Source organism: Rana temporaria, chromosome 9, assembly GCF_905171775.1.
Source record: "Rana temporaria chromosome 9, aRanTem1.1, whole genome shotgun sequence".
Lineage (NCBI taxonomy): Eukaryota > Metazoa > Chordata > Amphibia > Anura > Ranidae > Rana > Rana temporaria.
The window spans coordinates 134,831,662-134,848,098 of NC_053497.1; the positions used below are offsets into that span (position 1 = coordinate 134,831,662).

At 44.9% G+C, this 16,437-nt stretch overlaps 1 protein-coding gene across 3 annotated transcripts in view; it reads right to left on the minus strand.

Annotated features, from left to right (window-relative positions):
* The window catches only part of TOR4A (torsin family 4 member A), a 48,393-nt gene extending 43,771 nt beyond the window's left edge, over window positions 1–4,622 (minus strand). The window contains exons 1-2 of one of the 3 annotated variants that reach the window (XM_040324589.1): window positions 4,453–4,622; window positions 2,675–2,808 (exon numbers count right to left, since the gene is read on the minus strand). The gene's annotated coding sequence lies outside the window, so the exon portion shown is untranslated. The remainder of the gene's footprint in view (window positions 1–2,674; window positions 2,809–4,452) is intronic. The other 2 variants (XM_040324590.1, XM_040324587.1) reach the window with 2 other exon arrangements.
* Between the last annotated feature and the right edge of the window lie 11,815 nt (window positions 4,623–16,437).

Genomic DNA, 16,437 nt, shown 5'->3' on the forward strand with positions numbered 1-16,437 from the left:
CTCTCTCCTGCGTGTATGACATTGGGCATCTCTGGCTGTGTGTGAGAGCTGGATCTGTGTTCGGCTGTGCTGCCTGTGCTAGACCTGCTCGTGTGATAGTAGATGGAGATGGAACACTGATTGAATCAGTGTTTTGTCTATCACACAAGCCCGACACAAGTGGGGCTGCATTCATAGACAAAAGTGGGGCTGCATTCATAGACAAAAGTGGGGCTGCATTCATAGACAAAAGTGGGACTGCATTTATATACAAAAGTGGGTCTGCATTTATATACAAAAGTGGGTCTGCATTGATATACAAAAGTGGGTCTGCATTGATATACAAAAGTGGGTCTGCATTGATATACAAAAGTGGGACTGCATTAATATACAAAAGTGGGACTGAATTTATACACAAAGGTGGGGCTGCGTTCATATGCACAGTGAGGCTGCAATGGTGGGCACTGATGAGGCTGCATTGATCTCTTGTACCATGTGTTCAGTCTCTGACCATCCCTTGTACCATGCCTGCAGTCTCTGACCATCTCTTATACCACGTCTGCAGTCTCTGACCATCCCTTGTACCATGCCTGCAGTCTCTGACCATCTCTTATACCACGTCTGCAGTCTCTGACCATCCCTTGTACCATACCTGCAGTCTCTGACCATCTCTTATACCACGTCTGCAGTCTCTGACCATCCCTTGTACCATGCCTGCAGTCTCTGACCATCTTTTATACCATGTCTGCAGTCTCTGACCATCCCTTGTACCAAGTCTGCAGTCTCTGACCATCCCTTGTACCAAGTCTGCAGTCTCTGACCATCCCTTGTACCACGTCTGCAGTCTCTGACCATCCCTTGTACCACATCTGCAGTCTCTGACCATCTCCTGTACCACGTCTGCAGTCTCTGACCATCTCTTATACCACTTCTGCAGTCTCTGACCATCCCTTGTACCATGCCTGCAGTCTCTGACCATCCCTTGTACCACTTCTGCAGTCTCTGACCATTTCTTGTACCACGTCTGCAGTCTCTGACCATCCCTTGTACCACGTCTGCAGTCTCTGACCATCCCTTGTACCACATCTGCAGTCTCTGACCATCCCTTGTACCACGTCTGCAGTCTCTGACCATCTCCTGTACCACGTCTGCAGTCTCTGACCATCTCCTGTACCACGTCTGCAGTCTCTGACCATCTCCTGTACCACGTCTGCAGTCTCTGACCATCTCTTGTACCACATCTGCAGTCTCTGACCATCCCTTGTACCACGTTTGCAGTCTCTGACCATCTCCTGTACCACGTCTGCAGTCTCTGACCATCTCCTGTACCACGTCTGCAGTCTCTGACCATTTCTTGTACCACGTCTGCAGTCTTTGACCATCCCTTGTACCACGTCTGCAGTCTCTGACCATCCCTTGTACCACGTCTGCAGTCTCTGACCATCTCCTGTACCATGTCTGCAGTCTCTGACCATCTCTTGTACCATGCATGCAGTCTCTGACCATCTCTTACACCATGTCTGCAGTCTCTGACCATCCCTTGTACCATGCCTGCAGTCTCTGACCATCTCTTGTACCACGTCTGCAGTCTCTGACCATCCCTTGTACCATGTCTGCAGTCTCTGACCATCTCTTATACCATGTCTGCAGTCTCTGACCATCCCTTGTACCATGCCTGCAGTCTCTGACCATCTCTTGTACCACGTCTGCAGTCTCTGACCATCCCTTGTACCACGTCTGCAGTCTCTGACCATCCCTTGTACCATGTCTGCAGTCTCTGACCATCTCTTATACCATGTCTGCAGTCTCTGACCATCCCTTGTACCATGCCTGCAGTCTCTGACCATCTCTTGTACCACGTCTGCAGTCTCTGACCATCCCTTGTACCACGTCTGCAGTCTCTGACCATCTCCTGTACCACGTCTGCAGTCTCTGACCATCTCTTGTACCATGTCTGCAGTCTCTGACCATCTCTTGTACCATGTCTGCAGTCTCTGACCATCTCTTGTACCATGTCTGCATTCTCTGACCATCTCTTGTACCATGTCTGCAGTCTCTGACCATCTCTTGTACCACGTCTGCAGTCTCTGACCATCCCTTGTACCACGTCTGCAGTCTCTGACCATCCCTTGTACCATGTCTGCAGTCTCTGACCATCTCTTATACCATGTCTGCAGTCTCTGACCATCCCTTGTACCACGTCTGCAGTCTCTGACCATCCCTTGTACCATGCCTGCAGTCTCTGACCATCTCTTGTACCACGTCTGCAGTCTCTGACCATCTCTTGTACCACGTCTGCAGTCTCTGACCATCTCCTGTACCACGTCTGCAGCCTCTGACCATCCCTTGTACCATGTCTGCAGTCTCTGACCATCTCTTGTACCATGTCTGCAGTCTCTGACCATCTCTTGTACCATGTCTGCAGTCTCTGACCATCTCTTGTACCATGTCTGCAGTCCCTGACAATCGTCTACAAACTATGGGATAGATTTATGGCATTTATATTTAAATATTTTTTACTAGTAATGGCAGCGATCATTGATTTTTTAGCGGTACTGCAACATTGCAGAGGACACATCGGACACCTAATTGAGTTCTGTAAGCAACACCTTATTTTCTGGCAGTGCCCCTCCCGAGACTAGACTCTGGATCCGCCCTTGCCTCATACGTATCCTACCTAACCTTGTGTACTTACCTTTTTTAAGTCCAGTCATGTGATCCTGCAGCTCTGTGTTAGGGAGTGCTCAACAAGGGCTGTGAATTCTGGGAGCTGTGACGTCACTCATAGGCTCCCATAGCCCAGTCGTTGTCGGCTCTCCTGCCTTTTCCCTGCAGCTGCCGCTCACTGACACAGGAAAGCCAGAGCTGCAGGATCACTGCCTGATTCCCTACATGCGCGAGGATCGCGGCGCACTGTCACTGGTCCCCCGGAAGTGATGTATATACCTGAATTTCTCACTTCCTGTTTCTCCTCAGTAAGCTTCCCCCATCACCTGAGCCATTCTGGGGTTAGTCAGCCAGAACAGCTTACTGAGGAGGAACAGGAAGTGAGAAATTCAGACAAAGAAAAAAAAACATTCAGAAGGGAAATTGAAGGAAAAGGTAAGTGAACTAACAATGCACTAGCTTAAAGGAACCTATTTAGAAAATAAAAAACAAACCTTTACAACCCCTTTAAATGATAGACCGACTTTTGTTCAACTGCAGTGGCCAAATTTGCACTGAAATTCAGCCGGTCCCTTTGGCTACATTAAAGCAGTAGTAAACAGCAGTTAAAGAGGGGAAAAAAAAAACCTGCAAGGCAATGTCATAATGTGCTAGTATGCGTTGCATATTAGCTCATTATAAGAAACTTGCACTATATTACCAAAAGTATTGGTACACCTACCTTTACACACACATGAACTTTAATAGCATCCCAGTCTTATGCCCCGTACACACCATCACTTTATGTGATGAAAAAAAACGACACTTTCTGTGAAGTAAAAAGTGACGTTTTTGAAACTTCAATTTTCAAAGACGAAGTTGCCTACACACCATCGTTTTCTCACAATGATCTTGCAAAGTGAGGTTACGTTCCACCACGTTTTTCCATTGAAGCTCGCTTCATAAGTAGCTTCTGGGCATGCGTGGATGAAAAAACGTCTTAGAAAACAACGTTTTTTGCTACACACGGTCAATTTCTGTGAAGTAAAAAGTGCACTTTTGAAAAACGACACATAAAATTGAAGCATGCTTCAATTTTTTTTGGTCGTTTTTTACAAGACATAAAACGACGTTTTCCCCCACACACGGTCAATTAAAGTGACGTTTTTAAAAACGTCATTTTTTTTCATCACATAAAGTGATGGTGTGTACGTGGCATTAGTCCCTAGGGTTCAATATAGAGTTGGCCCACCCTTTGCAGCTATAACAGCTTCAACTCTTCTGTGGAAGTCTGTCCAGGAGTGTCTATGGGAATGTTTAACCATTCTTCCAAAAGTGCATTTCTGAGGTCAGGCACTGATGTTGGACGAGAAAGCCTGGCTCACAGTCTCCGCTCTCATTCATCCCAAAGATGTTCTATCGGGTTGGGGTCAGGACTCTTTGTGCATTGGTCCAAAATCATTAGGTGGGGGGGGTGTATTATAGTGTGGGGTTGTTTTTCAGGGGTTGGGCTTGGCCCCCTAGTTTCAGTATTCCAGAAAAGGGAACTCCTAAGGCGTCAGCATACCAATACATTTTGGACAATTTAATGTTCCCAACTTTTTCCGGAACAGTTTGGGGAATTTTCCCTTCCTGTTCCAACATGACTGCACACCAGTGCACAAAGCAAGGTCCATAAAGACATGGATGAGTGCCATCCCAATAAACGGCGAGATTTTCTAAGCCATCGGATCATTTCACCTTTGAGAGACGATTTTAAATACAACTCTTCCTGTATGACAATCACATTTCTGCATTACAAACATATTTTTTTCAGGTTCTACATACCTAGAAAGTCCTAGGATCACAAACTTCAGCTCTCTCGGTACTTTTACGGGTCACGCTAAGCCATGTTGGGATGTCGGAGACGGCTGCGGGGGCCTGCGACACGAAAGTGAGCGAGAACTGATCCACCTCTCCCTGTTGCAGCAGACAAGAATGCATGCCTGTAACAGCTGGGCAGGAAAGAAAGCTCTCTCACATCCACCCCCAACCCCCAGAAGAATGCAGATTTTCCTACAGGCTATAAAAACTCAGCCCTTCTCTAGCTCAGGTGTGCAATGTAGTACCAGGCACTAAAGGATATTCTTTCAAAGTAAACTATTCTCAATGACAGTCAGTAAAGAAGGGGGAGTTGGGGTGATACTGCTACTTATAGGGATGAACACCTTTAATGCAGAGATAATGTGTAAGAGCAAAGCCATTCAAGCGTAGATTTCTCTCTTTCAGCCTACGGGCTAAACATTTGATTAAGCAGGGGTCTCAAACTGGCGGCCCTCCAGCTGTTGCGAAACTACAAGTCTCATCACGCCTCTGCCTGCGGGAGTCATGCTTGTAACTGTCAGCCTTGCAATGCCTCATGGGACTTGTAGTTTCACAGCAGCTGGAGCGCCACCAGTTTGTGACCCCTGGATTACAGGCTCCTTCCCACGGGTGTTGAAAATAGATGCTTACTATTCTAGAGCTTCCCACCCACCTATCAACGCCACCCAAAATGGTTAAAATAAGGAGCAGATGAACATGTACCCACTGCAGAGTTCGTCAGGCGTTGCCACTTTGCAACCACCTTCATTCGCTTCTATACAAACTGGCCACAAGCATGTCGTAAACGCACTGTACACACAGATATGGCATTTAGGGCTGGTTCACATTGCATGTTCTGCATTCTGGATGTGTTTCTGTATACGCATTGACATGTGTTTTTCTCATGCATGTTTAGTTGCATATTTTGCTTTTTCCTGCATTATAATTCGGAATATGTGCGTTCCGGTGCATTTTTGATGCATTCTGGTGCATTTTTTGATGCGTTTTGCTGCGTTCCAGATGCAACACTGTACCCAAATACAAGAAAATATATACTTTTTTCCCCACAAATTAAGCTTTCGTTGGGTAGTATTTGATCACCTCTGCATTTTTTTATTTATTTTGGCTCTGTATTTTTGATGCGTTCTGGTGCATTTTTGAAGCATGAACTGGAGCCATTGGAATCTATTTTAACCACTTGACCTCCGGAAGATTCACCCCTCTTCATGACCAAGCCATTTTTTACGATACTGCACTGCGTTACTTTAACTGACAATTGCAACACTGTACCCAAATAAAATACATAATTTTTCCCCACAAATTAAGCTTTCTTTGGTATTTGATCACCTCTGCATTTTTTTATTTATTTTTGCTCTATAAAAAAAAAAAAAGAGAGAGAGGAGGTGAGAGAATGGTGTGTGAGAGAGGAGAGGTGTGTGTGAGAGAGAGAGAGAGAGAGATTAGAGTGAGAAGAAGGTGAGAGAGAAAAGGGATGAGAGAGAGAAAGGTTGTGAGAGAAAGTGTGTGTGTGGGGGGGGGGGTGAGGAAGGTAAGAGAGAGGGGGTAAGAGAGGGGTTGAGAGAGAGAGAGATAAGAGAGGGTGAGAGGGGGGATGACAGAAAGAAAGGGGGATGAGAGAAAAAGGGGGTGAGAGAGAGAGGAGGAGGGGGCGAGAGAGAGGGGAGGATAAGAGCAAAAGAAGGAGGATGAGAGAGAGAGGAAGGGGGTCAGAGAGAGAGGGATGGATGAGAGAGAGGAGGAGGGAGCAAAAGAGAGGGGAGGATAAGAGAGAAAGAAGGGGATGAGTGAGAGAGGGAGGGGGTGAGAGAGAGGGAGGGAGTGAGAGAGGGAGGGGATGAGAGAGAGAGGGAGGGGGTGAGAGAGAGGGAGGGAGTGAGAGAGGGAGGGGATGAGAGAGAGAGGGAGGGGGTGAGAGAGGGAGGGGATGAGAGAGAGAGGGAGGGGGTGAGAGAGGGAGGGAGCGAGAAAGAAAGAGGGGAGGGTGAGAGAGAATGAGAGAGGGGGGGTGTTCAATAGGCTTGCTACTCACAATTATGACCCCAGGCTGGTCCCCCCTAGGCTCAGGCAGTCATGATCTACAGATGCTGTGCCCTCTACATTTAAATCTGACACCTTCATTAAAAGCCCTTTCATAGAAGTGTGTGCAAGTCAGGGGGTGAAGTGTGGGATGGGGCAGACTCAGCAGCCTCCTCCATTCTGTTTGTACATACTGTACTGGGCACTATCGATTGGATCAGTACAGCACAGTACAACCTTCCCACTCCCGGCTGGCAATGCGTTCCTGAAGGTGGTGGCCACTGCATCCCAGCCCAGGCCCAAGGTCATCACCCCCCCCCCCCAGACTGGGTATCTCCCTCAAAGGCCCTGACAGCATCCACACACTCTCACTCCAGCTCTTCCACCCAAAAACTCCCCACAGCTGGGGTGACCCTGGGTATTTAAGGAGTTCTGCCCCCCACCAATCCAGATTGGGGACTGGTCAGGGCTCCTCAAACCCCAAATGGCTCCACCTCCCCTCCCCCTTTCCAGAAAGCATCAGCAGGTTCTGGAAAAAAGGGGAGGTCCTAATGAAACCACCTGTGAGTCACCCAGCACTACCCTGAGCCACTCCTGGCCCAGAATGAAAACAAACAGGCCTAGCTACCAGCCAGGCCTGCTTAAATTTCCCTATCCTCTCTAGCACACTACTAGAAGGTGCTACACTATGTTGAACTATGTTAACTTCTTCTTCAGTAAAACTTTTGAAATGTTGCCTTTGCCTGGTCTGAAGTTACTAACCTGCAAGTAACTGGCACATAAACTCTACAGCTCGGCTCACCGTGCACATTGGGGTATCAAGATAACGGTACAAGGGTAATACAGTGTGAAGATAGTGGTTACCAAGGGTAGGGTAAAGAAGGTCTCTCTAGAAGCCTGTCATAAGCGTGTACATGTGAACAGTGAGGTAGCTTCTTGCAGAAGGAGTTGTTGTCGGCACTCTCTCCATGAGCAGGTCTGTCTCCCATAGCAACGGAAGCAGATCAGCACCGCAGAAGGTCCCCAACCTGTACACAGGTACGGAAGAGGAAGAGTTAAAGCTGAGTTCCACTTGGTTTTGTGTTTATTAAAAGTCAGCAACTACAAAAAGTAATAGTAGATGGCATTTGATCACCACTGGGTCTTTGTTTCGTTCTTTTGCAATATAAATGAAAACAAGACAAAAAAATTAAATAATAACAACATTTTCTACTTTCTGTTATTAAACATATAAAAACAAATAAACAAATACAATGTATTCATAAATCTAGGTCAAAATGTATTCAGCTACATGTCATTGGTCAAAAGAAAACCCCAATATTATTATTATACAGGATTTATATAGCGCCAACAGTATATTAACCACTTAAGGACTGCCTCCTGCACATATACGTCGGCAGAATGGCACGGCTGGGCACAAGCACGTACCTGTACGTCCTCTTTAGGTGCCTAGCCGTGGGTCCCGGTCCGAAGCTCTGTGATCGCGGCCGCGGGACCCGATCGCCGCCGGAGTCCCGCGATCGGTTCCCAGAGCTGAAGAACGGGGAGAGCTGTGTGTAAACACAGCTTCCCCGTTCTTCACAGTGGCAGCTTCATTGATCGTGTGTTCCCTGATATAGGGAAACACGATCAATGACGTCACACGTCCAGCCCCGCCCCCCTACAGTTAGAAAAACATATGAGGTCACGCATAACCCCTACAGCGCCCCCTAGTGGTTAACCCCAAACTGTAATTGTCATTTTCACAGTAAACAATGCATTTTTATAGCCCTTTTTGCTGTGAAAATGACAATGGTCCCAAAAATGTGTCTAAATTGTCCGAAGTGTCCGCCATAATGTCGCAGTCATGAAAAAAAGTCGCTGATCGCCGCCATTAGTAGTTTAAAAAAAAATTCATAAAAATGCAATAAAACTATCTCCTATTTTGTAAATGCTAAAAATTTTGCGCAAACCAATCGATAAACGCTTATTGCAATTGTTTTTTTACCAAAAATAGGTAGAAGAATACGTATCGGCCTAAACTGAGGAAAAAAACGTTTTTTTATATCTTTTTGGGGGATATTTATTATAGCAAAAGGTAAAAAATATAGCATTTTTTTCAAAATTGTTGCTCTATTTTTGTTTATAGCGCAAAAAATAAAAAAAGGTGATCAAATACCACCAAAAGAAAGGTGATCAAATACCACCAAAAGAAAGCTCTATTTGTGGGGGAAAAAGGACGCCAATTTTGTTTGGGAGCCACGTCGCACGACCGCGCAATTGTCAGTTAAATCGACGCAGTGCTGAATCGCAAAAACTGGCCAGGTCCTTTACCTGCATAAAGGTCCGGGTCTTAAGTGGTTAAAGAGGAACTGCAGTCTGCTCACATAAATTGTAAAAAAAAAAATCTTTGCCATTCTCAAGCTTTCCTCCAACCACTTTGTATATTATTTTATGTACAGTGGAACCTTGGATTACGAGCATAATCCGTTCCAGGAGAGCGCTTGTAATCCAAAGCACTCGTATATCAAAGCAAGTTTCCCCATAGAAGTCAATAGAAACTAAGATCATTCCACTAAGACTTCTATGGCATGCAGTACCGCATGTTTCCAGAGGTGGGGGGGGGGGCGTCGGAGAGACTCGGAAATACTCAAAGGGGCAGATTCAAGAAGCTATTGCGCCCGCGCAACCTATGCGCGGCGCAATAGCTGTTTTGCTCCCGCGTAGCGAATGCCCCTGATTCAGGAACATCGCTACGCGGACTGCAGCCTAGGATATGACAGACATAAGCCTCCTTATGCCTTCATATCTCAGGCTGCATTCTTGCGTTGGCCGCTAGGGGGCGCGGCCATTGTGATCGGCGTATAGTATGCAAATTGCATACTACCACCGATTCACAAAAGTTGCGCGGGCCCTGCGCACGCAAGGTACGGAGTTTCCGTACGGCGACTTTAGCGCAAGGCTGCTCCTGCTATAGCAGGGGCAGCCAATGCTAAAGTATAGCCGCCCTTCCCGCTCGTGAAATTTAAATTTCACGTCGTTTACGTAAGTGATTCGTGAATGGCGCTGGACGCCATTCACGTTCACTTCGAAGCAAATGACGTCCTTGCGACGTCATTTGCCGCAATGCACGTCGGGAAAGTTTCCTGACGGAGCATGCGCTGTTCGCTCGGCGCGGGAGCGCGCCTAATTTAAATGATTCCCGCCCCCGGCGGGATCATTTACATTAGGCGCCCTTACGCCGGGCTATTTAGCATATCGCCCGCGCAATTTACGGAGCTACTGCTCCGTGAATCGCGGGCATTTCAAAATATTTGCGTGGGCGCAGAGCAAAACTCGTTGCCCTTTGCCCACGCAAATATTGCACGGATCTACCTGAATCTGGCCCAAAGACTGCTCAGCTGCACTCAGAAACCCTCAGAAAGGCTCAGAAACACTTGCAAACTTAGTATTTCTGAGTGTTTCCGAGTATTTACAAACGGCTCTGAAGAGCTCAGTGTCACTGGCACCTCCGTACCTCTGGCCAAAAGTGGTACTGCACAGAGGCTTCAATCCTGCTTGTTTTGCGAGACAATACTTGCAAACTAAGTCAGAATTTGAGAAAAAAAATGCTCGTATTGCAAAACGCTTGTTAACCGCGTTACTCGCAATCCGAGGTTCCTCTGTATACTGTGATTCTGTACTTGCCAAAAATGCTGCAGAAATCTCCCTCCACTAAGTCTGGCTGTAGCCATTTTAACTGTTGGCAGCTGAAGCTGCTGCCTGTTCACTTCCTGAATTTACACAGATGCACACCTCCAGCTCTGCAGCTCTCATTGGCCCTCCTATGACTCATCCCCCCTCCCTTCCTTGCAAAATCTAACAAGAGTAAGAGAGAGAGCTGTACATTATGTCATAAGCCTAAGCTTTTAACCAGACAAGAAAAAGGAAGTGGGTGGTTATAAAGTATTTACTGGCAGAAAAAATTATGGTTAACTATCCAAAGATAAAACAACAAGGGCAGAAGATTTAATAGATGAAAAAATAACTGAAGTTCGACTTTAAATTGTTTGTGCAAGTTACAGCGACTAAAAACTATAGTATACTGTATATGACTGTGCTCAAAACAGCACAGGTGCCACTTAAGATGTGCAAAATTGTATGTTCATAGCAAATCATATGAATAAATTAGGTAAAGCACGAGTATCAAATATAAAACAATTTCTATGTGATCAAAAGTAATAGTGCAAAACAAAACTCATGTGAGCGCATGTAAACATGCAAACCAATCCTATGTATCAAAAGTTCATATAGTGCAAACAAAAAATATCAAAAATCTGTTGAAAGTTATTCCCAATTCTTGAATCAATATAAAAATCTTGAAGCAACGTGGATCTTATGAAAATCTTCTATGAAACATAACACCACCATGTGAATACACCACCATGTGAATACACCGCCATGTGAATACACCACCATGTGAATACACCGCCATGTGAATACACCACCAGCTGAATTAGGTAGGTAACAAAACCAGCCAGTAAAGCATTTCCCTGTGGAAGTAATATTCAGTATCTGTAGTTGTCTCATGCACATAAAATCATCAACCCATCCATATATTGGGGGAGAAGTGTCCCCATAGCGTAAAACCGTTTTAAAACACGTCAATTTAAATACGCATTAAAATCACTCACAAGTATATTGTGCAGTCTGTATATTGAGCAATTCCGGCCGCGAGCTCCGAGCTGTCAGTGAAATGGTGACATCACATCCAAAGCCCCGCCCTACGCATTTTGTCATCTGACGTCTTCCGCCCCCACTTTAAACGATTGCCGCCCCCGCCGCAGTACATTTACTGCAGGAGGTCGGCTCGTACAGTCACAATCACGTACCTGTATGTGTCAGGAAAGGTTTTACCTGTTGGTGGCGCTGTCGGTTCTGTGGGTCGCAGTACTGGTGTCCACCAGTGGGTGTCTCCTGACAGTCTGGAATTGTCAAAGGTTTCACCTGTTGGTGGCACTGTTAGACAACACAGGGCTCTCTACATAACGCAGCAATGTGCCGTCCCCGTCCCCCCCCTGCAAAGCAGGGAGTAAAAACTGGCACATTTCTTAAAGCGGAGGTCCATCTAAAAAAAAAATATTAAAAGCCAGCAGCTACGAATACTGCAGCTGCTGACTTTTAATAAATGGACACTTATCTGTCCAGCGCGCCCGCGATGTCGGCACTTGAACCCGAGCGATTGTTTGTCTCTCGGCTGCCCCCGCCGCCATCCTCTGTGAGGGAATCAGGAAGTGAAGCGTTGCGGCTTCACTGCCCGGTTCCCTACTGCGCATACGCGAGTGGCGCGGCGCGTCCTCACTGGTCCCCGCTGTCTCCTGGGACCAGTGTGTTTCCCAGAAGACAGCGGGGGGGGAGGGGTGTGACTACCGTGGGAGTCTATTCCCAGAAGTGGGTGCAAATACCTGTATTATACAGGTATCTTCACCCCCCTCCCCCTGAAAGGTGCCAAATGTGAGACCGGAGGGGGGGAGGGTTCGGAAAAGCGGAGGTTCACTTTTTGGGTGGAACTCCGCTTTAATATAACATGGGGGGAAGCCTGGGCAGTAGGGGGAATCAGCACCACACAGAGTGATAAGGGTGTGCCCAGGCATACCTGACACACCACCTGCGCATCCCTATGATCTAGGACAGTGGTCATCAACCCTGTCCTGCAGGGCCCACTAAAAGGCCAGGTTTGCAAGATAACTGAAATACATGACAGGTGATATCATTTGCTGCTCAGTGATTGCAGTATTCTAGTCTGCATCTCCCCAAGGTAATACATAAAACCTGGCCTGTTAGTGGGCCCTGAGGACAGGGTTAATGACCACTGATCTAGGATATAGGTCTGGTAAGGATGTGGAGGGGAATCCCAGCTGCTTTTTTTTACAAATAGATGAAAGTGGATAGAAAATGTCATTTGGGCCAATTATTATTTTTTTTGTCACTACAGGTGTGCCATTTCACAGGCAGGTATGGGAGACTCTGCTGCTTCTGTGTCCTGTTATAAGAGGAACAGGGACCAGTGCCGCTGCAGAAGGGCACAGTGTTGTATCGAGAGAGGACACAGGTAAATATATAGGATGGGGGCATACAATTCAAATGTGGAATGGGGGGCGTGTTTTATGTAAATGTATGATGATCTGACATGATTGACGTTTTTTACGGACGGCGCATGCGCCGTCCGTGTACATATCCCAGTGTGCATTGCTTCCAAATACGGCGCAACGACGTATTGGTTTCGACGTGAACGTAAATTACGTCCAGCCCTATTCGCGAACGACTTACGCAAACAACGTAAAAAATTCAAATTTCGAAGCGGGAACGACGTCCATACTTAACATTGGCTGCGCCTCCTAATAGCAGGAATAACCTTACGCCGAAAAAGCCTAACGTAAACGACGTAAATACATTGCGACGGGCGTACGTACGTTTGTAAATCGGCGTATCTAGGTAATTAGCATATTCTACGCCGACAACAACGGAAGTGCCCCTAGCGGCCAGCGTCAGAATGCACCCTAAGATACGACGGCGTAAGAGACTTATGCCAGTGGTATCTTAGGCAAATGTTGGCGTATCTAGCTTTCTGAATACAGAAAGTAGATACGCCGGCGCAGATTTGAATTTACGCGGCGTATCTATGGATACGCCGGTGTAAATTCTATCTGAATCTACCCCACTGTTCCCAGGAGAGAGCGGGGACCAGTGACGGCTTGCCGCGCTACTCGCGCATGCCCAGTAGGGAACCGGGCAGTGAAACCGCAAGGTTTGACCTCCGCTTTAATGCAGAAAATGCATTTAGGTAAAAAAAATCTTGCATTTATGACCATTTAAGGTGTCAGATGTGAGCAACGTTATCAAACTTGGTGTGTCACAACATGTGAGTAACATTGTCATAAATGTACCACAAAACCACATTTTAATTGCACAAAAAAACTCCGGCTTCATCTTTGTATCTAGCTTGTGTATTTGTGATTTGTCATTATTATATAGAAACAGGGCCGCTGATAAGCCAGTACAACTGGCCCTGTTGTAGGGGGCCCCGGGCCAGCAGGGGCCCGGATGGCAATCCCCCTTTTTTTATAAATTCTTTTTTTTTTTCATATTTTATTTCATTTTTTTTTTCTTTTTATTCCTTATATATGTATGTGTATATATATATATATATATATATATATATATATATATATATATATATATATATATATATATATATATATATATATATATATATTAAAGGGCTCATGAGGTCCCCATGTGGCAAACCCCCCCTTTTTTTTTTTTAAATGTTTTTTTTTTTTAATTAAAGGGCCCAGAGGTCCCCAGGGCTCTGAATGGCAACCCCCCCTTTTTTTTTTTTTTTTTATAAATGTTTATTTATTTATTTTATATATTTTTTTTTATTTTTATTTTTTCATTTTTCATATTTATTAATAATTTGTAAATGGCCCCCCTCCGCTTCTCAATTCGCGGCACCCCCCCCCCCGCACGCTTCTCAATTTCAATTTCAGACGGCAGCCCCCCCCCCAGGTTCTCTGCTCCAGGTGCCTACCAATACCGCCAATCCCGTAACGTGCTGCAGAGACAGTTTCAAGGCGGGACCAGGGGTGGAGCTGAAGGGGGCCCCGTCAGGTAGGCTGTACGGGGGCCCCGTGATTTCTATCAGCGGCCCTGTATAGAAACCTATGAAAAAATGTGAATGAATTCTCGCTATGCATATGTAAAGTAAAATCAAGCTTTAGAAGTCTTACCAAGTTTTACTGTTACCTTACAGAATCTTTGATGATTACAAAAGTTTACTAAAAAGTAATAGGGATATGTGAGGAAATCTTTTTATGGGGTCTGTTTTTGGAAGAGGAGCCTTGCCTTATGAAATATAAGAAATAATACCACAAATTATTTCTCAAACATTTATTAATAATTAAAATGCCAGTCTTAAGTGGTTTGGCCCAAAAGGTAAGACATTTTAATACAAATAATACAAAAAACTAATTGGAACATTATAATATAATTATTATATCACATGCTGGTTCTAATTTTCATACTACTTAGAGGTGTGGTACTTGGCAGCGGGTTAACTTCATCACCTCATATAATGAGCCAGCTTGCTGTAAGTAATTGTGAATGGGCACATTCTTTACAATCCCTGACCTAGTATCACCATATTATATAATGACAGCACAAACAAACTATCAAAGCTATGCTGGCATTATTTATAGCTAATACATGTCAATTAGGCGGGGTTCACACCCATGTGAAATGGATGCGGTTTTCCCCGCATCCAATTCACATGACAGGAGATTGTGACTCTCTATGGAATGCTGTGTGTCTTTGGCTCAGTTTCAGGGCAGAATTCAGGAAGAATTTTGGCCCTGATTTGTCCCTGAAACAGATAACAGGGACGCATCGGACCCCTGCTGCGAGCCACATCCGTCGAGGTGTGAATCCAGCCTTAATCTTTGGCTTTTCCCTTGATCACCCCTACTGATACAGTAAAACCTTGGTTTGCAAGCATAATTTGTTCCAGAAACATGCTTGTCATCCAAAGCACTTGTATATCAAAGCATTTTTTTTACAGAGTATAAAAGAGAAGAGAGGCGCCTCTAAGTGTAGCAATAAGTTGCTAAATGTTGTACCTTCATTAAATGTAACCATATTGCTACACTTAGAGGTTCCTCTCTTCTTTTTTATAATCAGTTGTGACATGACGCTACTCTTATATCAAGACATTGCTTGTATATCAAGGCAAAATGTATTAAAACATTTTGCTTGCCTGGCCAAATGCTCTCAAACCAAGGTTTTACTGTACTGTCCTTATCCTCATTCCCATATCACCCTGGTCAGCTGCTGGAGTCCAGAGTAGCAAGGCTTGACCAAGCTCTATGTTGGTCTATGTTGGCTTCCACAGAGCCAATGACCTTCCTCCAGCCCTCACATGACAGTGCTCAAGCCTGGTAATTGGCTGCACAGGCCGAACAATGCATCACAGAGGGAAGGGGAGAAGGTCACATGTGCATACATACCAGGAATACTGGGTATTTACAAAGACTCCAGGTAAGTGGAGGGGCAGGGCAGCATGCTGAAGGTGCATGTAGGGTATCTTATCAGGAGTAGGCATGTGCAAATTTTTAAGTTACGAATACGTTTTCCGTAAATTTTCGTTATTTTAGTTGATTCGTTAACATACGAATAAACTAACGGTTTATCGCAATTAATAACGAATAACGATATTTTCAAAATAACGAATATGAAAAACAACGAAGATACGAAAGATGAAAGAAACGAAAACATAGAAACAACGAAAATACAAACTTACTAATATTCGAAGACCGAAAAGAAAACAACCGAAATGCCGAACAACGAATAAAAAACGAAAATCAAAACTAACGAAAAATACATTACGAATCTTCGGAAAAGGGAAATCAAAACAACAAAAATACGAAATAATGTAAATTAGCTTTCGTTAGTACTGAAATATTTCTGGACATTGACCAATAGCCACTGAGCGCTGTCCCTTTCCTCTGAAGAGGTTTGTTCCTTCCCCCAATGAGCTTCTTTCTCATTACCTCCTGGCTCCTTGTGTCTTTTTTTGTGTTAGACTGCAGTGCATCTAATTTCTAGATTTGTATTTGTAATATCTGACATATTTTAGTTTTCTTCTACGTCAGACTTCATTCTAGACAGGGTGTGTGTGCTAACTAAGACAGTCAAGTCAATCACAGTAAAGTACGAATTACAAAATTACGACGAGTAGTGTGTCGAATAAACGTAAAATGTATTCTAACAGAATTACGAATGCAATAAAATCTACAAAAGTACGTTTTTACAATCAAAGGAAATTAGACACGAAAATACGAATGATCATAAAGCAACGAAAATATATTTCTTACGAAAATACGAATGCGGCATGATGGACAATATAATGTAAATACG